This window comes from Heterocephalus glaber, unplaced genomic scaffold (assembly GCF_053883595.1).
Source record: "Heterocephalus glaber isolate CG9 unplaced genomic scaffold, H.glaber_assembly_v1.0 deba00001509, whole genome shotgun sequence".
Taxonomy (NCBI): Eukaryota; Metazoa; Chordata; class Mammalia; order Rodentia; family Bathyergidae; genus Heterocephalus; species Heterocephalus glaber.
The window spans coordinates 26,735,306-26,762,823 of record NW_028258325.1 but is presented as its reverse complement, the minus strand read 5'-3'; the positions used below and the strand labels follow the sequence as shown (position 1 = coordinate 26,762,823).

The 27,518-nt window shown below is 33.9% G+C and overlaps 1 long non-coding RNA gene across 11 annotated transcripts in view; it reads left to right on the top strand.

The window, feature by feature from the left end:
* LOC106007952 (uncharacterized) overlaps window positions 1-9,531 on the top strand; it is a 192,040-nt gene extending 182,509 nt beyond the window's left edge. For 7 of the 11 annotated variants that reach the window (XR_015441319.1, XR_015441322.1, XR_015441318.1 and 4 more), the window contains 2 exons: window positions 151-6,072; window positions 8,190-9,531. This is a non-coding gene — a long non-coding RNA (uncharacterized LOC106007952). Of the gene's footprint in view, window positions 1-150; window positions 6,188-8,189 lie in introns of all 11 variants that reach the window. The other 4 variants (XR_015441314.1, XR_015441316.1, XR_015441317.1 and 1 more) reach the window with 4 other exon arrangements.
* Window positions 9,532-27,518: the final 17,987 nt, after the last annotated feature.

Here is a 27,518-nt window from a genome sequence, read left to right as displayed (position 1 = left end):
TATTTAAAAAATGTAAAAGTTTGGAGAAATTATAACAAATGCTCACTCGATTTCAATCTTAGAAATTACTTTTTTGAGGTCCACGTTATATAATATTATCATTCTTGGGTCTTAGGGGTTTTTTTTAACATACTTATTGATGTTTTCCAGAATGATTTTGTCCTTACCTGGAAAGTTAGTCACATTTCTGTTGAAGAATTCTGGGCAATAATTTGAATGGGTAAGGAAAGATATATTAAGTAGTATCTTGATGGTAATATTAATTCTATTTATTATTAAAGTGAATTATTTTTTAATAAAAATCTTAAGGGAAATATGATCTATTACACTGTTTAAAAAATAGCATAATGCATGCATCTAGGTTTTTGATGGATATGATATTCTGAGGTGATCAGGCTTATTTGAGTTAGAATGACCCAAAGGAATGTGATATTCTGGTTAATTAATTATTTGAATTAATTTCACCCTACCAATGCTATAACAAATCAATAATTAAGTTTTAAATAAGGTGTAGGGATCAGAATTTTACTATCTGTCTATGTCAGCATCGTACTTAACTTTTAATGTTTCTTTTAGGTCAATATATTCCTTGCAGCTAAAAAGCTTGGTTAAGTTGGTTTGTGGTTACTTATAGTTTGGCTAAAATTAATTACTTATTAGTATGCAAAATGAGTACATTACACATTCAGAGTTCATGAAAACTTTATGGTATAGTTTTCAGAGAAAATATAAACATGGTAGGTTTTTATGACATAAAAACATGAACCAAAATGTTTAGAATAAGATTTGAGGCAACTTAGATAATATTCATATATCTACTAACTAGTTACAAGGAAGCTATTGAAAATATTTCTATATAGTGAAATGTATACATTTCCCTCCATATTCCATTATTCACAAGAGCTTTTATTGATTAATATAGTGAGTAATATTATATATCTGAAATGTATGTAGCCATTAATTAAAAACTATATTTAAATTACCTGAAGAATGATTCAATGCTTTATAGGCTTTAAAACAAAAAAAATTGAACAACTATAGATAAATTTATTATATTTCATTTAATTTATTTTGAAGCTTGTTTTTATTTTGCTTAGTAGGCAAACATATGTGATTATGATTATGCAGTAGCTAGGCCCAAATAGCTTCAGTTGTCAGGGTGTGCTTCATTTTGTATACGTCTTCTTCAGTCGAACAGGAACCAGTTCATGATTGGAAAATCTCGTCTTTGTGGCACACTTCAACTATCAAATTGATAATTTAGGAGTCTTTTGGGGACCAGGAGTGGAATATTGTGGCTGATATCTAGATGTTCCCTTAAAGTCCCATGTGCCTATTAGTAGCACTTTTGATAAGTGACTGGATCATGGGTATGTGATACTCATCACTGGATTAGTCCACTGATAAGCTTATAGCTGGGTGTGATGTTGGCAAGTAAAGTCTGATGGAAAGGGGTGGGTCACTGCAGGTGTGGACTGGAAGGGTGTATGTATCTCACCTCCCTGTACCCCCTCTGCTTCCTGCCTGCCATACTTCTACCATGTCCCTCTGCCTGTGACCCTGCCTTGGAGCCCTCAAACTATCTTGGGAGACCTCTACAAACTATTAGCCAAAACAAACCTCTCCACCTCAAATTGGATGTCAGATATTTTGTCCCAGTAAGAAGAACATAACCAAGATAGTACTATGTCTGAGCCCTGGTCCCTTCCACCTGTTACCCCCGCACCATGAAGTGAGTGGCCTCATTCCAACACTCTCTACTACAATGATGTTTCTTCCTTGGAGTGAGGAAGTCATAGACTGAAGCCTTGAAAACTGACTAAAATAAGCCTTTCCTTTAAGTAGTAGTTAGGTATATTGTCCCACAAACTGGAAAACGCATTGTTGTCAAAATAGCTCAGAGTATACTGTTTTCCATAAAATTAATTTATGCACCAAGTCCAATATGTGTAATACACACTTAAAATAATAATCAGTTATTTTTTACCTATTTACTTTCAATATAGCAGATGAATATCATTTTAAAACTACTCTTTGATGTATAAAAATAAATGCAAAATACAGTAGATACCATTTACTAAGAAAAAATCACCCTAAGATATAGAGAATTAAAACAAAAAAATATATATCATATTCCTTATTCCCATGTTTGGGCAATCAGGGTTAGCTTTCAAGTGTTCTCCATGTCACCTGGTCTCACTGTTGCATTTGTCACTATCTAATTGTCAAATGAAATGACTGGGATGTCTTCTAAAATTAAACAAGTGAAGTCTATTAATATCAAAAATTGCCTGGTTGGAACCCCATAAACTATTTAATATTTATGGGTCTCACTTTTCTCACTTGAAAAAATATGATAATATTTTTTCAGTAACACTCTGATTTTGAAAATCAGATTGAGTGGCATTCATAAATATGCATCTCACATAATGAGTATGCAGTAAAACTTAGCTATTGCTTTTGTTTCCCTATGGAAAATCCCTCCTTGGTATTGAGGATTGAACTTTGGGCTACTGGATTGAGCTAACTTTTTCCTTTTGTATTTGATTTTGACAGAGGGTCTTACTAAGTCTCTAAGGGGTCCAGGTTGTTCTAGAACTCCTGATCCCTCTACAGCGTCTTCCAGAGGGACTATAGGTTTGCAGCACCTCACCTGACTCCTTTTTGTTGTTCTTTACTTTTTCTACAGACAAATTGAAAATCAATGGATGTAGAAGTATTTTCTTCCCTGTTTATCATGAAAACCAGAGAGTTTTGAATACCGACTGGCATATGTAGAAAATAATATATATTTGTGGAATGAATAAAAAGTCAAACAGTGTATTATTACTAGTTTCATAATGAAATGAGGCTACCTCTTTGCTAGTGAAATTAATATTGATACTCATTTTTCATTTTAAATTAAAGTTGATATCTTAAAATTTTAACAGTAAGGTATTACTCTTCATTTATTACCATAAATTCTGCTTCCCTAAACTACATTTTAAACATGCAATTCTCCCCACCCCCCACACAATTACAAAGTGTTCATCAAATGTATTATTCTGTTGCTATGGTTTAATAAATTGTGTTGTATTTTGGTAACAGAGATTACAGCTACCATCATTCTTAGGAATTGTTGTCAAGAAAAGCTATAAACTTTTATTAGTCATGTTGGATATGAAGAATTATTAAAATTCTTTATAGATAGGAATATTTTAATATATAAGGATTTTTAGCTCATACTCTCTTGTATGATGACCTATAGATACTAATATATGGATTTAGAGTTTCACTTCATAATTCTCTGGCTATCTCAGAGATCCTGGACTGCTGTTCAGAATCCTTATCTATAAATTGAAAATAATAATAACAAATTAATATGATCTTCATTTTTTACTTTTGAAAGTTAAGATTATGTTGTCTAATACAAACACTATACACATATCACATAGAACTCATCCTGGTACAATGAAAAGATGCAGTGAATGAGAAAAGTTATTAAAAACAAAACACTGAGTTGAGATTAAATATATATATGTATGTATATGTTATATATATGACATTTGACAAGAACCTTCTTATTCTTTGAGAAAGACTTTTGATAAAAGCCAGTTAATTACCATTATTAGGTAAGCTTCTTATTCATCAAATCTTTATATTCAATTGCTAACTCTGTGATCCTAAATTGTTAATTTACACTGATCAGCAATTTCAGGTATTCTTATTAATCATAACTTTTATTGCATAAGAATACAAAGATGAGCGACAACTTATCACAACTGTCTATAGAATCAGAATGAAAGGCCATGGTCCAGATAGGAAGCAAAGCTCAGGTGAACTATTAATGTTCATAACAGAGGAAAGATAAATCTGATGGATGACTTCAGAAAGAGGGAAGAATCAAAGGAGAAAGTTTTAGAATTATTCAGCTTAAAAATCACCGTGGTCTAAAAACTTTTCCTGATACTAATATCAAGAATTTTCATCCAAGATATTTCTACATGCAAATCAGATTCTTAAGTTGTTAATGCTATGCATATTTGTGGAATTAATAAGATAAATTGGGGTTCATATAAATATACTTGTTGAATTGTGTCAAGACAGAAATTATAGATGGATTAGTCTTTGAATAACTGAAGACAAAAAACTAAGGCTGCAAATTTATCCTAAAAGTAGAAAAATGAGTTATTGCCTGCTAACCAGAAAATATTTGTCTTGGTCAATTTTGTGTTGCTATGACAAAGTACATGGTGCTAGGCAAATTATAAAAGAAAGTGATTTATTTCAGATCACAGTTTTTGATATTCAGTAGTATAGTGTGAGCACCTGTTAAACACTTTATAAGATTCCAATCTTAAGATAACTAATAGTTTCCATGACCCTATTTACCCTATTTACCTCTTAAATGTTCCATCACTTCTCAAAAATGTTAAATTGGGAATAAAACCTCAACATGAGTTTATTAAGGAAAAATTAGATTTAAATGATAGTCATACCCAATATTAAAATAAAATTTAAAAGTAGAAACATAATCATAATGATACTGAATGAATAGAAATAATTTGAATTAAGATGGTAAAGATATGTATCAACGATGAATTAAGGAACAAATAACTGAATAATAAATAACTTAATCAGAGTCATATTATAAGATACTTTAAAAATATATTTACTTTCATAATAACTTAATTTTTTCCTGTCTTTTCACAGAAACAACTTTAAGTATTTCTGAGATCACTTTCAAAAAAGCAGATACAAGCAGTATCTGAAGCAGTAAATTTGAATTCCATTTAGTAACCACATGTTTTTGCTTCTGTTTGGAAAATTATGCTTCCAAGGGTTGTTTTCCAAATTATCAATATTTGAATTGTGAAAGATCATTAGCATAAAACTTACATGAGATAAAGGCAAAAGACTAAAATTGAAGGATGTTTTCACTCTAACTTGATTTTGTCATTGTAACACATCACACTGGGCTGGGGATTTAGCTCAGTGGTTCCACTGCCTGCCTTGCGAGTGCAAGGTCCTGAGTTCGATCCCCAGTACCAAAACAAAAAAAACACATAACGCTGTCATCAAAAGTAAGCTTCTGATGTTCTCATCAGAAATAATAATATTTCTTTACTATCTCTCTCTTTTTTTCCATATTATTCCTTACCTTATTTTCCATATTATTCCTTACCTTATTTTCACACTATTGATGTTCAGACCTCAAATACTCTTTAAAAAATAGGCAAGAAAATGCTCTCTTTAAAATATACAAGTTATTTTTGATTTCTAACTTCAAGAAAAGTGAGTTATATGTCATGCGCTGTTTTTATTACATATATGCCCCCCTTCCATCTACTCTGGAAATAAACATGTGGGGCTTTATGCATAAGAATCTGGGGTCTCAGCATCTAGGAGAAATTTGTGAGAACATTGTTCTGGATGACTCAATGCTGAAATGAGACTGCAGAACTTTCAGAGTTAAGAAAGGAGAGGAAAAAAAAATGAACTTATTTTTGTCTTTAATCAATAGGAAAATATTTTCTCAAGCTTCCTAACTCTATTACAATAGTGGGAACTGAGCCAATATTTGATCTTGTTTGTGAACAGTGTTATAATCTTAAATATCCCAGTGAGTACTCTTTTTAAATTTTAATACTAAGAGAGACATGTTACTATTGTTCATCACCTTAGTCTCATACTAACTATAACAATGAAATACAGACATTATTAGAAATAGCTATTTGACTTACACATACATACAAAAGGAAACATTTTAAGCATAAATTTTCAATTTAGTGAATTCATCTCTACAGATAGAATTCATACCATCTTAACATTAATTAGTGTCATGTTTAAATTATATGTGAAAGTTTTATATATTTACTTAATATATTGGTTAGTGTTCTCTATAGGAAGAATTCAATAGTGATCTGTATCATGAAAGAAAAATATACAGTTAGAGCGGCCTCTGCACACTGGAGATCTGGAGAATCCAGTAGCTGTTCAATTCAAAAAGCTGGAAGTCACAAAAAGAACATGAATCAAGGATGCAATACCAATCCAAGCCTAAAAGCCTGGAAGCCCCCTGGAGAGACACTGGTTTGTATCTGCAGTGAAGGCCACAGTCTGATGTGATGGTTGGTGATGGCACAGGTGATACCAGTATCAAAATACAAACATGTTCAAGCAGAATGGAGGTTTTTTTAAATTTAAGGTGAATTTCCTCATTCCCTTCTGCATCCCATCTGGGCAGCAAGCCTATTGTATAGTGGTACCCACAATCAGGGGAGCATTCCCCCACAACTCAGTCTGTTGTCGTACATGTCAATGATCTGTGCAAACACCCCCACAGACACATCTGCAAATGTACATTACTAATCCCCTACACATTTCTAATTCAAACAAATTTGATGATGAATATTAATTTTCACACTTATGTATTCTTATATTTCTCCTCTTACACAACATTCTTAAAAATCTGTGAGTTTAAAGTTTTATCTTGGGCATAATTGATTAAATTGTTTACTAGAAGAAAGCACATCAATAGATCCCCCCAAATAACCTTAAGCATTGAACAAAAGCTTTATTGGTTAAAATCATTTATTTATTGATTATGTGTGTTTTATGATCTAATCATCGTTCAGTAGACTCCCACATGGTAAAATCATTATGCTTTTCAAAACTCAGATTATGATAATATAGAAGACCCTGCACTGGTATCACATAGAGTTTATTTAGTGATCATTTATTTAGCGGTTAATATATGAAAGACATATTTACAAATATTTCATTCATTCCTTGGAGGATTCTAGTGGTCAGCTGTATTATTATCATTCCACTTTTTCTGATGAGAATGGAATTGTAGAAAGTCCAGGAAACTTTCTCAATAATCACCAAAATAAAATATGTTTGGGGTAGTATTCAAGCATCTAAAGCCCACTTCAAAATTCAACCATTTAAACACTTTATTTTCCTTGATTATTATCACTGAGGGATTTTTTTTAGAAAAAGCAAATAAACTAAATGCTTTATCAGAATATTTGGTACATTTTCATTCTCACTAATCTGTAAAACAATCTTTCTGTGTATTTACATCTATTGTAGTAGATTGAGAAGATTATCTCATAATACTGAACCTAAAATACAATCCATATATAAGAATAAACAATAACATTAATATCAATCTTTTCACTTATTCATACTTTTAACTCTACATACACATCCAACAGGTTGTTTTTGTAGAATTATATGTAAAATCTGTGCCAGACAGAGAGGTGTGTCAGTAAATAAGTGAAATGTCATACATGCTCCACAGCCCCACAATTTCTAAAAAAGACAGAAACATGGAGAAAATAACTATTACTGTGATTTGCATAATATGTATACTATGAATACACTGAAAATTCCTCAGACTTTCTACATCATAACAGAATAGTCTGATTAAGGGGAAATATCTGTGGAACATATTTGTTTTGATTATGGTAATGTATAGTGAAATATAATTAAATATTACTACATATGCAAGTTTTTTCCTAACTCTTTACTTATCAACATAGTGCTTCTTAAAATGTGTTTCATAGAAACCACTAGCATTAGAATCATGCAAAATATTTTCTAGGTGCATATATTCATGATTTTGCAGGTGAAGTCTCAGGAACATTAGGTTAAAACTTAGTTAAGCTTAATAATGTGCTTAAATAGATAAAACTTTCCCAATGTTTTACAGTTCATGAGTTTTTTTTAATATGTTTGAAAATAATTTTTGGATTTCAATATTAATGCATCTAATTCACAAAAGTAAACCAAAACTATCAAAATATAAACACCCAAAGAGTCCCTTGTATTTTTCCCCATTGTTCTTTACATAATCATTGTCAAATGATTGAGCATAGTAATCTGCATATCTCCTTTTCTCTGATCTGTGTGTGTATGTATTTTTGAGATCAAAGAGCTTTAAATTTACTTTTCAATTAAAATATACCATATATTTTCAAGCATTTTTGAGCATTTGTAATTTCTTCATTTTTTATAGTGTATTTTCAATACTTTCACTGCTTTCCAAAAGAACTCTTTTTTATTCAGAAGGCAGATATATTAATAATACTTCTAATGTTTAATATGTGCTTTTAAAGGCATTTTTATATTTACAAACATCATATTCTTTCTTTCTATAGTGAAAGAATGGCTAACTGTCCACTACTTATAACTTTTCACAGTGTGTGAACATGGTGCTGCAGAGGAAGAAAAGATTACTCAGAGACAAGACTTGATGTGAACATGAAGTAGGGACTGCACCAAGACAGCACCCAGCTGGAAGGAGTCTCTAGGAAGCAGGGCTGAACTGAGAACTAAACTAGGACCCAGGAAACCATTCTAGCCAAGAGAAAGTTGAACAGTCTGCTGTCCTGAATAATCACTTGATAGACTACGCACTGAACTAGCCATGCACTTTTTCTATATTAAGCAAGTGAGAGTAGTCATATATCACTTAATGAAGATAATATATTTTGAAAAATATATCCTTGGGTGTTTTTTGGTTGTGAGAATATCATAGATTGAACTTACACAAACCTAGATGGCAAAGGTCAGTCACTCAGTGTAGCCTCTTGCTACAATAAAAAATTATGGGAATCATGAAATGCATGAGACTACTGACAGAATAATGTGACATATAGTTTGACAATATTTTTTTTTTATATTTAGGTAGGAGTACACTCTAAAATAATGATGAATAATATAGTAATAGTAAATACTTAAACCAGTAAAATAGTAATATATTATCATTATCAATTAAATATTATGCACTCTATATAATTGTATATACTACACTTTATGGGACTACCAGAACCATAGATTTCATCCCACCTGTATCACCTCAACAAGTGAAGAAATCATTGAGCTATGATATTAGGACACCTATGATGACATGCCATTATAATCTATGGGACCATTATCCTATAGGTGAATGAATGTCCTTAACCTAAATGCATTTTTTATCACAAGACTGTACTTTTTGATTGTTATTATAGAAACTAATGTTTAATAAAGAATTTTTAAATTTTATTTCCTTGTCTTTCATTAATGGTTTCTGGTGATTCTCATGTTATTTGTAAATGACATTCCTATCCCTACATTAAAAATATATTTCCCTTTGTAACATTTTATCCTGCCATATTTTCTTTTTTGTTAATTTTGCTGGAATTTGTCTTTACCTGTTTGTAAAAAATAATAAATTAAAATAATAAAATTGTTTTCTAATTTTTCTTCTATCAAATTTTTGTTTCTAAATGGTCCCATATCCACTTTATTAAATATTAATACTTTTCTTCACTGTTTTGAAATGTCTTCTTTAGCACCACTAGATTTCCTTACATACATAACTGACTCCATATATATTTGCCAAAATTATCTGTGGCTCTATTGATTGGCAATCTATACCTATTATACATTTTAAATTATGCTGGCTTCATATGTTTGAATATCTAGTAGTGCATTTTATCTCATTTTTATTACTATACACTTTTAGAATTTTTCAGAGGTTTCCTCTTTTATATTTTTCAGAACATTTTAGAATTTTAGATTAACTAAAAGTGATTATTATACATTAAGTTTAAAATAATTGAGTTTAAAGTTTAGCCTCTTTCCCCTTTTTATTTGGTAGAAATCCTTTCCCAATTGTAATAGTTAAATAATTCATTATGCTCAAAACTATATACACTTCTTTGCTATTCTTTGTTGTCTATTATCTTAATATGGTATATAGTTTGTAAATAAAAATTATATGAATTATGTGACATTCTTCTTGTGTGTGATTTCAGATTTTTTGTACTTTAATAAAATCAATGTATTTATATATAATAATATGAATCTGTTTCAAAAATATTCATTCTTGTATTTTCATTGCTAATTATAATGGGCAAAGTTAGAATAATGTAAAAAATTGTATATGTTTTACCTTAAATTTCCTTATCTTTATTTTATTTCAGGCAATAATGCTTTTAATTAAATCTCATATATAATTATTGATATTTGATGCAAATTCTGAATTCTATTTCCTCTTACCAAAAAATAATACCTACAAAAATTTCAAATTTTGATAAAAATCATGCATATTTTAAAAAGATATAGCTTCAGTACTTTTTAGATATCTTTTAAATGTTATTAAGATATTAGCGTTTGCTATATTAGCCTCTTGATAACTTATCTACATTTCTTTGCAATGAAGCCTTCAATTTAAGTAGGATGATAATATATATTGAAAATTATTCAAAACAATTATTACGTATTCAGATGTCCTTCAGGTGACTGTTATAATAAAATTATCCACTAGCAAAAGGAAATATGTGTGAGCTGTCCTACTCCTTTTCTATAGAATTTTCTGGAATAGGTATGGAAAGTCTAATACATGAAAATGACTAACTACAACTTCTGAGAAATAAAACCATGACTATCATGCTCTGATTGAGTTACATCTTTTAAAATGTGAGTGTAAATGGATCTATGTTGGGAGCAATGCTACATAATTTTAGGGAAAAATCATTTGGTTAGCCTAGTTCTCCTGCCTACAGTCCAGCTATGGAATTCTGAGACATAATTGCATTTTGGCCTCCAGTCACAACTGAGACCTCAATGATCTGGTGATGCTGTCTGTGATTCTCCAGGACAAGAAACATCCTGGGAGCTGTAAACATCCTGGGAGGAACAAACATCTACTCAGTTCCTCATTTTTCTTGGATTGTTACATCTTATTTATGCAGGATGTACTGAACTCTCTGCAAGTCATTTGTTACATCTGTTTCTCCTGATATACTGAGTACTGAATAAAAGGTGTGGTAAGCTGGGGGCTTTCATCTTTGCCACCCAGAGCAGCACTGATCAGACCCAAAGCTCAGCTTCTTCTCAGTCTCATTTTTCTACCTTTCCTGTAATTCTCCTTGCGCTGCCGTGGCTCGCAGGAGACTAGGACTTACTGCAGAGGCTCTAGTAATGTCCTGCATAAATAAGATGTAACAATCCAAGAACAATGAGGAACTGAGTAGATGTTTGTTCCTCCCAGGATGTTTTCAGCTCCCAGGATGTTTCTTGTCTTGGAGAATCACAGACAGCATCACCAGATCATTGAGGTCTCAGTTGTGACTAGAGGTCAAAATGCAATTATGTCTTGGAATTCCATAGCTGGGCTGTAGGCAGGAGAACTAGGCTAACCAAATGATTTTTCCCTAAAATTATGTAGCATTGCTCCCAACAGATCTAGAAAAGAATAGATCAGTTTTTCTTTTGGACAGTTCAGAGAAAGTGGAGGCATTACTCTCCTACAGGCTGCTTTATTATGTTGGAAACATATTTGAGGTGATAAACAGTGATTATGATAATGATTGTAATACCTATCAACCAAAATCAGATTTGAATGTATATACAGTATTTCCTTTTAGCATACATTCAAGATATCAACAGAAATTAACATGTTTATAAGTAAAAACTACTCTGCACACACACTCATATGTATACAATACAGTATGTAGAGAGTATTTCCTATTGGGCTTTTTGCTATGAAAAATATAGTTTGTGATTGAGAGAACTTAATCTCACCAATAGATGGATAAGGAGTGGCAGATGCCTTCAAACCTGGGTTAACAACCTTAGGATAAATAGCTGTATGGGTGTCTTTGATTGGGACTCTTGCCCTCAGCAAACACATCTGATGTTCATTCATGGTATTTTTGTCTCGAAATACACACAACCATCTGTTAGGATCGCAAGTTGCCTGCTTATGAGTTGGTCAGCCTATTCCACTTGGAAATGGGGGCCGAGTAAATAAGTTCTTGGTTCAGTAGCTCTGCAGCATATAGTTTCAGCTATTGCACTTACTATAACTAGTCCATTTTCTGTGATTAGCAAGCCTTATTTTTATGCAAAGATTTTTACTTCATTTTTTTTCTATCTCGTTTTTAGGAAACAGAATGTGTTTAGCTAAGTAGAACATGAAAATTTTTATATTTTACAATGTTCTATTTGTATAATACTGTAGACAACAAAATATTAATACTCTTTTAAAAGAATTATCAAATGTGAACAGGGTAATTTTTTGTGTAGTTTCACATTTAGATTTAATTGAATTCTAGTTTTGTTATTGGTTTATAGATTTCTTTCTGATACCTTAGAAATACATCTATTCTCTAGTTACATTTTAAAACTACATTTAAATAAGCAGCTACCCTTAATTGTAGTTCAAAGGATAAATACGGGAAATTATAGGTTGGTTAGAATTCCAAAAATTAGGGAACTCAGTCTCTATGCAATACTTGTGAATCTATAAATATATACAGAATAAAACATCTATAGCTTTCTCTTACATAGTGTTTTTTATTTCCTTGTGGACTTTCTATTAACTTAAGAAATAGTTTTCTGTGAAAAATGTAATTCTTGGGTGTTTAGTGAGTTATCACAACTATGAAGAAGATATTTCTTAAAGTGTCATAGTACTAGCTTTTATTCCCTATAAAATGAGTTTTAAAAGATGATGATTTGGAACCAAAGGCCCATTCAGATACTATCAGTAAGAGTGCTCCGATCCCAGCAAGAAGAGCACATGGACCAGAGCAGTGTGGGTGCACAGGTACCAGCCAGGGTCTCACCCAGACACCAGCAGCATGGGCCCATAGGCCCCAGCAAAAGGCCTGCATTGAAAAGAGTTGCACAGGCACACAAGCCATAGACAGAGCCCTGCCCAGATACTATCAGTAAGTGCAGACCCCAGCCAGAAGCCCATTCAAACACCAGAGACTTGGCCTACACCCAAAGGCCCTTCTGGACACCTATACAGGGAGACAGGACACAGCCAGAGGCATGCCCACACTCCATCACAAGTGTGCACAGGCATCAGACAGTACCTCGCCTGGAAAACAATGAAGCATAGGGATCCAGAAGGCCACCATTCTGAACCCAAGAAATAGTACACTGGTGATCAGCAGAGAGAAGGACTCTCTAAGGGTTGCTGAGAGTCAGATATAGAGGACAGAATTGTGATTAGTGACCAGGAAAAGAAAGCTTTTTTTAAATTAGCAAGGAGCCATGAGAAATTAATCCATCAGCTGCCAGATGATGCAAAGAAGAATAACATAAGATGGATCAGAGTCATGAAGACATAGGTGAGAGTGCAAAAGATGTAAAAACACTATTCACAGAAGTGATGGCAGATAACTTCTCAAACAGGAGAAAAGAACTTGACATACAGATAACTGAGGCATATAATAGTTAAGATTCCAGAAACCGAACAGAAGAACAAAATCCTACAAGCGGTTAGGAAAAAGAAACAAATTATATAAAAAGGAAAGACCATCAGAATTATCAAACACAAACCCTCAAATCAAGAAGGGACTGAAGTGAAGTATTTCAAGACCTAAAAGAAACAACCTTGAACCCAGATTGATGTACCCTGCAAAACTATCTTTCAAAATTTATGGAGAAATATGATACTTTCATGACAAAGAGCACCTGAGGAACATCATGAATACCAAACCAGCACTCCAAAAATAATTTAAACAATATCCTAGGAAAAGACACGACCTCAGGAAGCCCAGCAGAATGAAACCCTCAAGTACAAGAAGAACTTAAATGCAAAGGAGGAGAATGCAACAACAAGAAAATGTCATGATAAAGATAAGTCAATACATATCAGTTATAACCATCAATATTAAAGGTCTCAATTAACCAATCAAAAGAAATAGACTGGCAGAATGGTTCAAGAAGCAAGATCCAACAATATACTGCATACAAGAAACACACTTAATTAAAAAAAAAACTCATAGACTGAAAGTTGAAGGGTTGAAAACAATACTCCATGTGACAGGAACCCCTCAAAAAGAAAAATTTCAAACCAATACTAATTAAGAGAGAAAAAGAAGGCCACTACATCCTTGTAATCGGAACAATCCAAGAGGAAGACATAACAGTCATAAATATATATGCACCAAATATTAGTGCACCCAACTATATAAAACAATACTAATGGACATGAAAAATCAAATAAGCACTAATACAATAGTAGAGGGGGACCTCAATACCCCACTGTCACAATTAGATAGATCAAATAGACATGAAATAAACAATAAAATACTAGAACTCAACTAAACTCTTGAACAAATGGACTTAATAGGTGTTTATAGAGTGTTCCACCCCATAAAATCAGGGTACACATTCTTTTAGGCTGCACACAGATCATTCTCCAAAATAGACCACATACTTGCTCATACAAAATGTTTAAGTAAGTGCAAAGAAACTGAAGTTATGCCCTATATATTATCAGACTATAGTGCAATAAAATTGAAGATCAATAGCAAAAGAAACCACAAGAATTGCATAAACATATGGAAACTGAACATCTCCTTTCATAATAGCATCCCCCAAAAATGAAATACCTAGGAATCAACCTAACAAAAGAAATCAAAGACCTCTACACTGAAAATTACAGCACTCTAAAAAAAGAGATCAAATAGGATATCAAAATGGTAAGACATCCCATGCTCCTGGGTAAGAAGAACCAATATAGTGAAAATAGCCATAATTCCAAAACTGCCACATAGCTTCAGTGTAATCTTAATTGAAATTTTAACAGCATAATTCACAGAACTTGAAAAAACAATCCAAAAATTCATTTGGAACAAGAAGAGACCTAGAATAGCAAAAGCAAATCTAGGCAACAAAGACAAGGGAGGGGGTATCACAATTCTCACCTTGAAACTATACTACAAAGCTACTCTGATGAAAACAGCATGGTACTGCCAAAGAAACAGGCCCAAGAATCAGTGGAACAAATATAGAAGAAGGAAAAAACAACTCCAGATGCACTCAGCCACCTAATCTTTGCCAAAGGAGCCAAACATACTCACTGGAACAAAGATAGCCTCTTTAATGAATGGTGCTGGAAAAACTGGGTTTCAGTTTGCCAAAGATTAAAACTAGACCTATGTCACTTACCATGCACTGAACTAAAATCAAAGTGGATTAAAGATCTAAATATTAAAACAGAAAAACTAAACCAGCTGGAAGACAGGTTAGGTAGAACTGTTGAAGACATTGGTATAGGAAAAGATTTCATAAACAATACCTGTTGCATGTGAACTAGCACAAAGAATCAACAAGTCAGATCTCTTTTTTAGTAAAAATCTTCTGCACAACAAGAGAAACCACCAAAAGAGTGAAGAGGCAACTCACAATATGGAAAAAAACATTTTATCAGCTGTTCCTCAGACAAAAGTCTACTATCTAAAATATATAAAGAACTTACAAAAATCAGACCTCCTAAATTTAAAGATCTAATCCAAAAATGGTCATCTGAAATGAAGAGATATTTTTAGGCAAAGAAGTAGAAGTAGCAAATAAACATGTGAAAAAAATTTCTGCATCACTGGTCATTCTAGAGATGCAAATGAAAACCATGCTGAGATTCCACCTCACCCTAGAAAGAATGGCTGCTCTCAAGAATTCAACCAGTAACAAATTCTGGCAGGGCTGTGGGGAAAGAGGAACCCTTCTCCACTGTTGGTGGGTGTGCAGACTGGTCCAACTACTGTGGAAATCAGTATGGAGATAACTCAAAAAACTAGGATTAGAGATCCCATTTGACCCAGCTATTCCTCTGATGCATATCTTCCCAAAAGAATTAAAAGAATCATACCACAGTGATATATGTGCACCCATGTACATAGCAGCACAGTTTGTAATAGCTAAAACTTGAAAATAGCCTAATTGACAATCAACTGCAGACTGGATAAAGAAAATGTGATTTTTTAAAAAAATAAAATGGACTAGTGTTCAACCATAAAGAATGAGAAACTGGAGACACATAGCTAAATGGATGAATATTGAGCCTATACTCTTAAGTGAAATACAAAGGACATACATGTGTAAATACCAAATAGTTTCTCTTGTGTGAGAAACTGAAAGTATAAATAAGGATCATAATGTGTAATAGATAATGTGAAATAGTAAGAAAAGGTGCAAAGGGAAAGGAAGAGGGAGAGCTAGGGGAAAGGAAAGAAGTGAAAGAAATAAATATGAGAAAAGGAAAAAATGGAAACAAAATCTTTGTAAATAGGGAGGAATGGAGTAGTTGAATGGAGGGCACGGAAATGGGGAAAAAATAAGAACCAAGATATATTATGTAAAGGTACAAATTCCTAATAATGAATACCAGCATATTTTATACCTAAAAATACCAATAAAATTAATGAAAAAAATTTAAAAACATCCTATGTATCTACTTTATGTATCTGTTATGGTCAGTAATATACTGCTGGATATAGAACCCATGATAAAAATTGAAGTTGAGCATTGCCACCACTAGTTGTCAAATACTTTCACAGTAAAAATACATAAACTGAACCAGACAGAATTTATCAGAGAGAGAAGAGGACTGTAATGTGTTCATATGAAACTTTAAACCCCAATACTGTTAAACTCTGATATTGTCTCTTTAATTGGATTTAAATGAAAATGACAATGATACCCACATCTCACACACTCTATCAGTTTCCTAGAATTGCTAAGGTTTCCAAGTAGATGTTTGCCAGATTTCTAGACAGATATATTTGTTATGGTGAGCTAGGGATATGACTTCAAGTTTTCACATGGTCTCTCAGTAGGTAAAGTGGGATTTGTAAGGCATGTGCATCCATTACTGTAGGATTGAAATAGTCCCAAGCAATCAGCTTGCTTGATGACTTTTCTAAGTGTGATCTAATTCATTTTTATTACTCTCTGATGACTTGGATACTTCTCCTGCAAATAATTTTACACATATTTGTACAAAGAGCAACAATCTAAAATGTTATCAAATAGGCCAAAGAAAACTTTAGCACAGAGCAATTCCATTTAGTGTCTGCCTACTTCTCCTTAGAATCTGCTCAGTCTCATATGAGCTATAATTTTATTTCATAATAGCATTTGTTCTTGACCCCTTTACAACACTTTTCTTTTTTCTGAAGGTAGACTAAAATCACAACAATATATTTAGTTCTTTCTAAAACTAATATAAAACATAACATATCCAGAAGGCATTATTCTATAGTCCATATCCCATACCAAATGAAAATTCTCATACACTGTCAAGAGACTATAGGGAGATTTAATCAATATGAACAGACAGAAGTGTCAGGGCCTTTGACATAGAATTTTACATAGGAAATTAGATATAGGGTGGTAATAACTCAGAAAGAAATTATTTTCAAAAATGATTGTCATACAAAAGAGTATTGCTGAAGCAACTGTGAAGAGAGTGGGTTAGGATAAATAAAACTGAAATAGAAATGAATATTTATAGTAGTGAAATAAGCCATATAAGTTTAAGTGTTTATGCAAGTATTCAGTTGAACAATTGACATCTAATTTTGCTCTTTTTCTGTCTTGCAACACCTCCAAATGTCTGTTTATTTTTCTTACAAACTCAAGCCACAGTAATCATTTGTGATTTTTTAACTGTTATATCATTTATTTACTCATTCTTTTACTTATTCATTCCCTTGTTGCAATGTCTGATTTGGGGGATTGGCTTGAGTTCATAGACAGATTTATACAAAGATCAATGAGATACAAAAAAGAGCTTATAATTTGAAAAGGAAAAAAACCCTGTTAGTCTGCTAGAATTGGTATAACAAAATACCATTGATGGGATGTGTTCATTAATAATTCATTATATCACAGTTTAAAGGTAAGAATTCAAGATAAAGACATTGGAAGAGTTGATTCCTTCTGAGGTCTGAGGTAGAACTGTGTCTGATGTGGCTCTTCCTGCTTCTGGAGATTTGCTGGCAATCATTGCTTTTCTTTTTCATCAGCCTTTTAAAAATTTCAGTTTCTTCTTTATCTTCATATTTTGTCCTTATGTGCACACACATGTTCAAGTTTCTCCTTTTGATAAGGACAACCGTCTTTGGAATAGAGGCCCACTCTTTTCCAGCATGACCTTATTTAGCCAATCATTGTAAGTGATTCTATTTCCCAATATAGTCATATTCCAATTTCAACATAAGAATTTACAGGAGACAATTGAACACATAATAAATTCCATAATATCACATAATTAACATGTAAAAAGATTGTAATAATTGATAAAATTAAAAAGCCCACCCAGAGGAGAAATATGAAAGTATTGAAGGATGAATGTGCAATCACTAAGAAAATAAACAGGATCATATTAATTTGAAGTGATGGGAATAACATGAAAATATACAAAGATGTTACATAGTAGACAACCTATTATGAATCAATGATAAATTTAGAATCCCAGGAACAAATGTGAGTGAAGATAGAATAATAAAAGGAAAACAAGTGAATCATGAAAAAAAATAATATAAGGAACAAAACATCAGCTACTTTTGTATCACATAGATTTGTAACTAATGGATTCTGAAATAACCAGAGAAGTTTTGTATTTAATTGAATAATTCATTGATTTATTCCATAAAAGTTTATTGAAGTTGATATTCCAGCTCTAGTTTCTTGGTCAAATCAGTGATTATAACATTTATAAGATCTAAAAATATACAAAATAAAAAGATCTCAGTTGAACAAAACTAAAAATAATCAAGAGAAAGCGTGCACTGACATAAGATAATAAATTCTATGAGCATATGTAAAGTATGAGTGGCACAGAAAGGGTGACTTAATACAGTAGACATTCCCATTTATATTGGTTGAATTTAAATGGCTGAACAAGACATAATAAATGGAACTTAAAATGCAATATAGAGAAAGTGCTAGTCAAGTAGTTGATTGTCAAGCAAAGAACAAATCTATTCAAAGGCCCTGAAGGAAAAGACTGTTCCATATTTTGGAAAACAAAAAAAAACCTGATGTAGGTAGATTATTGTACTTAAATTTAAAGAGGAAGTGTGTGTACTGTGTGTGTGTGTGTGTGTGTGTGAAATATGAAGAATACTTATTGCTTTTAAAGACATGAAGCTTGACTTTTTTTCTCTGAAAAAGAAAACCAATGAGTGAAAATGGCATTTATTAAATATTATTAAACAAATCATCTTCTGAGAATACATTTATATTTTTATCTATGTCTAAATTTAGATAACATAGTATTTTGCCAAGATTATACATATTATTTTGCCAGGATAACTTTATGATGGGGTCTGAGACAGTAAATAGGAAACCATATTATATGTTAGAGACTTTGATCAATATTAATGGTACAATTAAGAGGCCAAATTCTTGTATTGAACTGGACTTATTTTGAAGTAGATGCAGAATATTTAGTGGTTGGACTAAATACTTGAGGTAGAAGATGAGTGAATGACAATAAATGTGATTTTTTTATGGGAAAGAATGAACATGATCAGGGTTTTTGCTTATTTGTATTTATTTTGTGGGGGAGGTAGTTGGGATGGAAAAACTGTTAGAGTAGGAGATATATGTTAGAGGGTCAAACAAATGTATCAAATCATGTAAGACTGGGTTCTGTGATTTGATTGAAGAAATTTGGTGATTTAAAACTTGGAGTCAATAGATAATAAATTATTTTAATTAATGAGATATTTAATGAGATAACCTAAAGAGTAAGTGGAGAAAAACAAGCAAAATCTGAAGGTAGAATTATAGGACACTCCCAGTTTTAGAGCTTGGGAGAATGAGTGTTATTGAACAAAAAAAGAGTTTTAACAAATATAAGTGATATAGAATGAAGAGGAAGAGCATGAAGCAGCATTATCTCTAAATTAACTATTACTCAGATGTTCTAAAATGAAGAAAATGATGAACTATTTCAAATGTTGCTTGATGCACAATATAGTGTAGACTGCAATTTGACCATGGTGTTTGGAGGGAGAAAGTAAGGAAGGGACAAGAAAAAAGTGAAAATAGAAGGAATAAATGGAAACAAAGCTTTTATATATAGGGAAAGGAGGGGATGTTTGAGGAAGGGGGTGAATGGAATAAAATAAAATTTATTAATATAAAAGAATGTTATTTGCAGAAGAATACAAGATCAACACAGAAAATCATTACCATTTGTGTACACCAAAAATTAATGGGATGAGATAAAAATAATGTCATTAATAGTAGCATCAAGAAAAATGAAATACCTAGGTCATAATCTAATAAAGAAAGTGAAAGATTTCTACAAAAAAAAACATACAGTACTCTGAAGAAGGAGAATTAAGAGCACACCAGAAAATGGAAAGATGTCTCCTGCTCCTGAATAGGCAGAATCAATATTGTCAAAATAGCCATGCTTCTAAAATTGTTATACTGATTCAATGCAGCCTCATTCAAAATGCCAACAGCATACTTTAAAGATCTAGAAAAAGCCATCCTAAAATTCACAAGGAACCAGAAGAGAGCCAGAATACCAATAGCAATTTTGAGTAACAAGAGCAAAGGAGGAAGTATAGCCATACCTGACTTCAAACTATGCTACAAAGCAGTAGTGACAAAATGACATGGTACCAGAACAAAGACAGATACCTGGATCAGTTGAACAAAGTTGAGGATACAGACCCTTCCAGAGACACATTCAGCTCTTTAATATTTGACACAGTGGCCAAAAGCTTGTGTTGGACGAAATACAGTCTATTAAACAAGTGGTGCTGAGAAATTTGGTTACCAGTGTACAAAAGATTGAAAGTGGGTCCTTATCTCTCACCATATACTAAATCACAATCAGAATGGATCAAAGATATAAACACTAAAACAGAAACATTAAACCCACTGGAAGATAAAATAGGTAAAACACTTGAAGGCATAGGTGTAGGAAAATATTTTTCTAAACATAACCTCATTGGCACAAGAAATAACAGCAAGAATCAACAAATGGGAATATATCAGACTAAAAAGCTCCTGTACAGCAAAAGAAGAAATCAGTAGAGTGACAAGACAACCTACAGAATGGGAAAAAATATTTGACAGCTACGCCTCAGACAGAGGGCTAATATCTAGCATATACAAAGAACTCAAAAAAATTAAAGCACCTAAAATTAAAGATCCAGTCAATAAATGATCAAAAGAACTGAACAGATACTTCAAAGAGGAGGAAATACAAATTGTCAAGAAATATATGAAAAAATGCTTAACATCTCTGGCTATTAGAGAAATGCAAAAAAGCAATGCCATGATTCCATGTTTCTCTGGAAAGAATGGCAATCACTAATAAATCAAACAATAACAAATTCTAGCAAGGATAAGGTGAACTGGAACCCTCATTCATTGTTGGTGGGAATGTAAATTACTGCAACTATTATGAAAATCATATGGTGATTACTCAAAGGACTGAAATTAGAAATTCCATATGATGCAGTGATCTCCCTGCTAGATATCAATCTCAAAAAGCTTAAAACATAATACTACAGTGATCCATGCATACCAATGTGTACAGCAGCATATATTGTAATAGCTAAATCCAGAAAAAAGCCTGTATATCAATCAATAATGATTAGAAAAAGAAATTGTAGTATCTATATATAATGGAATACTATTCTGCTCTAAAGAATGACAGATTAGAGACATTTGTATAAAAATAGATGCACCTGGAAAATATAATATTGAGTGAAATAAATTAGTCACCAAGCTTTAATACTATATGGTATCTCTTATTTGAGCAAACCAAAGTACAAAGAAAGACAATAATGAAGAGTGGTTAGACACTCTACTGAGGTCCCCAGTCACGCAGAACACAGGCTGAATCAGCCCGCTGCAGACAGGCAAGTCTGTGCACGCCCTACTGAGGTCCTGAGTCGCTCAGAAGATGCTGAATCACCCTGCTACAGACAGGCAGGTCTGCCCATGCCCTACCGAGGTCCTGAGTCCTACAGAACACACCGAATCAGCCTGCTGCTGACAGGCAGCCACCAGATTCCACACTACAAAGACTCAGAGGACACCAAAACACCAGACCAAGGTACTGAATCCCACTGCTCCTGGTCCAGAGGAAGGGGGTTCCCTGTCACCATCCCTCCCGCTGCTCCCAGCCCAGAGGAAAGAGCTTTTGGGCCACCTTCTGTCCCACTGCTCCTGGCCCAGAGGAAGGGGCTTCTGGGCCACCATCCCTTCCACCTCTCCTGGCCCAGAGGGAGGGTCTTCTGAGCCACCATCCCACAGCTCCTGGTCCAGAGGAAGGGATTTCCAGCCGCCATCCCTCCAGCTGCTCCCAGCCCACAGGAAAGGGCTTTTGGGTCACCATCCCTACCGTTGCTCCCAGCCCCCATCCCACCTCACCCAGCTCAGAGGAGGTAATCCCTGCAGGTGCTAACAGCCCCCCGCCCCAGTCAAAATGAGAAAACACATAAAGAAGTCTCAAAACCAGACTTCCAGATCACCTACAGCAACCCCAAAGGGAAGTGAGATGGAACACTCTGATACTCAACCACCTGGACCCACTGAACTGGCAACAAAAGGGGATCTGGAAAAAATGAAATCAGAAATAATTTCTCAGATAACAGGAGAAATTGTGCCCCTAGTGCAAGACATGATAATAAATCTAGAGAGGAGCTGAGACACATGATGGAATATCAACATAAGAAACAAATGGAATCCATAAAAGAAATGCAAATAGATTTCCAGGACATGAAAAACTCCATTGAAAGTCTACACAGCAGAATGAGCCAATGTGAGGACAGAATTTCAGATATAGAAGATAAGATTGCAATTAGTGACCAGGAAAAGAAAAATTGCTTCAAAATTATAAGAGAACATGAGAAATCAATCCAGCAGCTGCTAGATGATGCAAAGAAGAATAATATAAGACTGATTGGGCTCAATGAAAAAACAGGAGAGAGTGCAGGTGACATAAAAAATCTCTCCACAGAAATAATGGCAGAAAACTTCCCAAGCAGGGGAAAAGAGCTTGACATACAGATAAGTGAGGCACATAGGACTCCAAATAGCCTTGATCAAAAAAATCTACACATAGGCATATAATTGTTAAGATTCCAGAAACACAACAGAAGAACAAAGTTATCCAAGCAGTCAGGGAAAAGAAACAAATCACATACAAAGGAAAGCCCATCAGAATCACAGCAGACTTCTCAACACAAACCATCAAGGCAAGAAGAGCTTGGAGTGACATATTCCAAACCCTAAGAGAAAACAGCCTCCAACCCTACAAAACTATCTTTCAAAATGGATGGAGAAATAAGATACTTTCATGACAAAGAGCACCTTAGGAACTTCATGAATACTAAACCAGAACTCCAAAGAATTTTACACAATAGCCTAGGAACAGACATTGAGGATCACAACTCCAGGAAGCAAAGCAGAATGAACCCATCTGGCATGACAAGAAATTAAATGTAAAGGGGGAGAACCCAACAAAAAAGAAAAAGTCATGGCAATGACAAGTCAATATGTTTCAGTTATAACCATCAATGTTAATGGTCTCAATTCACCAATCAAAAGAAATAGACTGGCAGAATAGGTCAAGAAGCAAAATCCAACAATATGCTGCATACAAGAAACACACTTAAATCTAAAGGAAACTCATAGACTGAAAGTTAACTCCATGAAACAGGAACCTGAAAAAAAGCAGGAGTAGCTATCCTCTTTGCAGATCAAGGAGATTTCAAACCAACACTGATTAAGAGAGATGAAGAAGGACACCACATCCTTGTAAAGGGAAGAATCCAAGAGGAAGAGATGACAATCATAAATGTGTATGCACCAAACAATAGTGCACCCAACTATATAAAACAAATACTAATGGACTTGAAAAGTCATATATGCACTAATACAATTGTAGTGGGGGACCTCAACACCCCACTGTCACAAATAGATAGATCAACTAGACTAAAAATAAGTAATGAAATACTAGAACTCAATCGAACTCTTGAACAAATGAACTTAACAGATGTTTACAGAGTCTTCCACCCCATAAAATCAGAATACACATTCTTCTCAGCTGCACAGGGGTCATTCTCCAAAATGGACCACATACTCACACATAGAACATGTTTAAGTAAGTGCAAAGGAATTGAAGTTATCCCCTGTATATTATCAGACCACAGTGTGATGAAATTAGAGATCCATAGCAAAAGAAACTCAAACAATTTCATAAACATGTGGAAATTGAACAACACACTTCTGAATAACCAATGGGTCACAGAGGAAATTAAAGAAGAAATCAGACAGTTCCTTCAATTAAATGACAATGACAATACAATATATTGGAATCTATGGGACAGAATGAAAGCAGTCTTACCAGGGAAATTCATAGCAGTGAATATGCATATTAGGAAAACAGAATGAACCCAATTAAACAACCTGATGCTGCACCTCAAGCTTCTAGAAAAAGAAGAGCAGGACAACCCCAAAGCTCATACAAGGGAGGAAATTATAAAGATTAGAGGAGAAATCAATGCAATGGAGACTAAGAGAACGATACAAAAAATCAATGAAGCCAAGAGTTGGTTCTTCGAAAGAATCAACAAAATTGACAAACCTTTAGCCAATCTTGTCAGAAAAAGGAAAGAAAAGGCCCAAATCCATGCAATTAGGAATGAAAAGGGTGAAATTACAACAGACCCAGCAGAAATCCAGAGGATCATCAATACCTACTTCCAGAACCTATATGCCAAGAAGATGGACAACACAGAAAAAATGGACAGATTCCTAGATACATACGAATTACCAAAGTTGAACGAAGAAGACCTAAAAATTCTGAACAACCCAATATCAACCAGGGAAATTGAAAATGCCATTAAAAACTTATCAACTAAGAAAAGCCTGGGCCCTGATGGCTTCACTGCTGAATTCTACAAGACATTTAGAGAGGAACTGCTGCCACTACTGTTTAAACTCTTCAATGAAATTGAAAGGGAAGCATTACTCCCAAATTCATTCCTAGAAGCAAGCATCACCTTGATCCCCAAAGCAGAGAAAGACCCAACTGAAAGAGAGAACTATAGGCCAATCTCACTAATGAACATAGATGCAAAAATCCTTAATAAGATAATGGAAAACAGAATGCAGAAGATCATCAAGAAGATCATACACCCTGATCAAGTGGGATTCATCCCAGGGATGCAGGGATGGTTCAATATATGCAAGTCAATCAATGTAATACACTATATCAATAGAGCCAAGGACAAAAACCATATGATTATCTCCATAGATGCAGAGAAAGAATTTGACAAAATCCAACATGCATTTATGATAAAAACCCTACAAAAAATTGGAATAGATGGTCTCTACCTCAAACTGATAGAAGCCATCTATGAAAAACCAACAGCCAGTATCATACTAAATGGTCAAAAACTGTAATCGTTCACACTCAAATCAGGAACAAGACAAGAATGTCCACTATCACCACTCTTGTTCAATACAGTTCTGGAAACATTAGTCACAGCAATTAGACAAGAGGAAGAAATAAAAGGAGTAAAAATAGGTAATGAAGAAGTCAAATAGTCATTATTTGCACATGACATGATACTCTATATAGAAGACCCCAAGAACTCCACCAAACGTCTTCTAGACTTAATAACCAAATTCAGTCATGTAGCTGGTTACAAGGTCAACACACAAACATCAATAGCTTTCCTCTACACAAATGACAGACTCACTGAGAGAGAAATAGGGCAAATAATTCACTTCACAATAGCATCCAAAAAACTGAAATACCTAGGAATCATCCTAATGAAAGAAATCAAAGACCTCTTCTCTGAAAGCTATGGCACTCTGAAAAGAGAGATTGAAGATGATATCAGAAAATGGACAGAGATGCCCTGCTCCTGGGTAGGAAGGATTAATATAGTGAAAATGGCCATACTTCCAAAACTGCTATATAGATTTAATGCAATTCCAATTGAGATCCCAGCAGCATACTTCATAGACCTCGAGAAAACAATCCAAAAATTCATTTGGAGCAAGAAGAGACCCAGAAAAGCAAAAGCAATTCTAGGTAACAGAGACATTGCAGGGGGTATCACAATCCCCAACCTGCAACTCTACTACAAAGCTACTGTGATAAAAACAGCATGGTACTGGCAAAGAAACAGACTTGAGGACCAGTGGAACAGATTAGAAGATGCAGAAACAATGCCAGACACACTCAGCCATCTCATCTTCGACAAAGGAGCCAAACACCCTCATTGGAGGAAAGATAGCCTCTTTAATAAATGGTGCTGGAAAAATTGGGGTTCAACTTGCCAAAGATTAAAACTAGACCTATATCACTCTCCATCCACTAAACTAAAATCAAAATGGATTAAAGATTTAAATACTAAAATAGAAACTCTGAACCAGTTGGAACAGAGGTTAGGTAGAACCCTTGAAGACATCAGTGTAGGAAAAGATTTTATGAACAAAACCTCAGTTGCCCATGAACTAGCAGAAACAATCAACAAATAGGATCTCTTCTTATTAAAAAGCTTCTGCACAGCAAGAGAAACCACCAGCAGTGTGAAGAGACAACCCACAATGTGGGAAAAAATCTTCACCTGCTCTTCCTCAGACAAAGGTCTACTATCTCGAATCTATAAAGAATTTAAAGAGATCAGACCTCCCAAATTTAAAGACCCAATCCAAAAATGGTTATCTGAATTGAACAGACATTTCTCAGACAAAGAAGTAGAAATAGCAAATAAATACATGAAAAAATGTTCAACATCACTGGTTATTCAAGAGATGTAAATGAAAACAATGCTGAGATTCCACTTCACTCCAGAAAGAATGGCTGCTATCATGAAATCAACCAATAACAAATGTTGGCGGGGCTGTGGGGAAAGAGGAACCCTGCTCCACTGCTGGTGGGAGTGTAGACAGGTGCAAGCATTGTGGAAATCAGTATGGAGATACCTCAAAGAACTAGGACTGGAAGTCCCATTTGACCCTGCTATTCCACTGCTGGGGATCTTCCTCAAAGAATTAAAAGAATCATACTATAGTGATATATGTGCACCCATGTTCATAGCAGCACAGTTTGTCATAGCTAAAACTTGGAAACAACCCAAATGCCCATCAACTGGAGACTGGATAAAGAAAATGTGTTTTTTTAATAAAATGGGGTACTACTCAGCCATAAAAAATGAGAAATTATAGACATTTATAGCTAAGTGGATGCACATTGAGGCAATACTCTTAAGTGAAATAAATAGGACACACGTGTAAATACCAAATAGTTTCTCTGGTGTGAGAAACTGAAAGTGTAAATAAGGACTAAATGAATAATAGGTAATGTGAAATAGGAAGAAAAGGGGCAAAGGGGAAGGAAGTGGGAGGGTTTGGGGAAAGGATAGAAGGGAATGGAATTAATATGAGAAAATGGAAAAATAGGAACAAAATCTTTGTAAATAGGGAGGACTGTAGGGATTGAAGGGAGGGCTGGGCAAGTGTGAAAAATAAGAACCAAGAGAGACTATGTAAAGGTGCAAATTTCCAATGATGAATGTCATTATATTGTATACCTAAAATGTACCAATGATTAGAGTGAGTAATCGATAATGTAAAATAGGAAGTAAAAGTCCAAAGGGGTAGGGGTAGTAGGAGGGGCAGGGGAAAGGAAAGAAGGGAAAGGAAAAATGATGAGAAATGAAAAAAATGGAAATAAAGTCTTT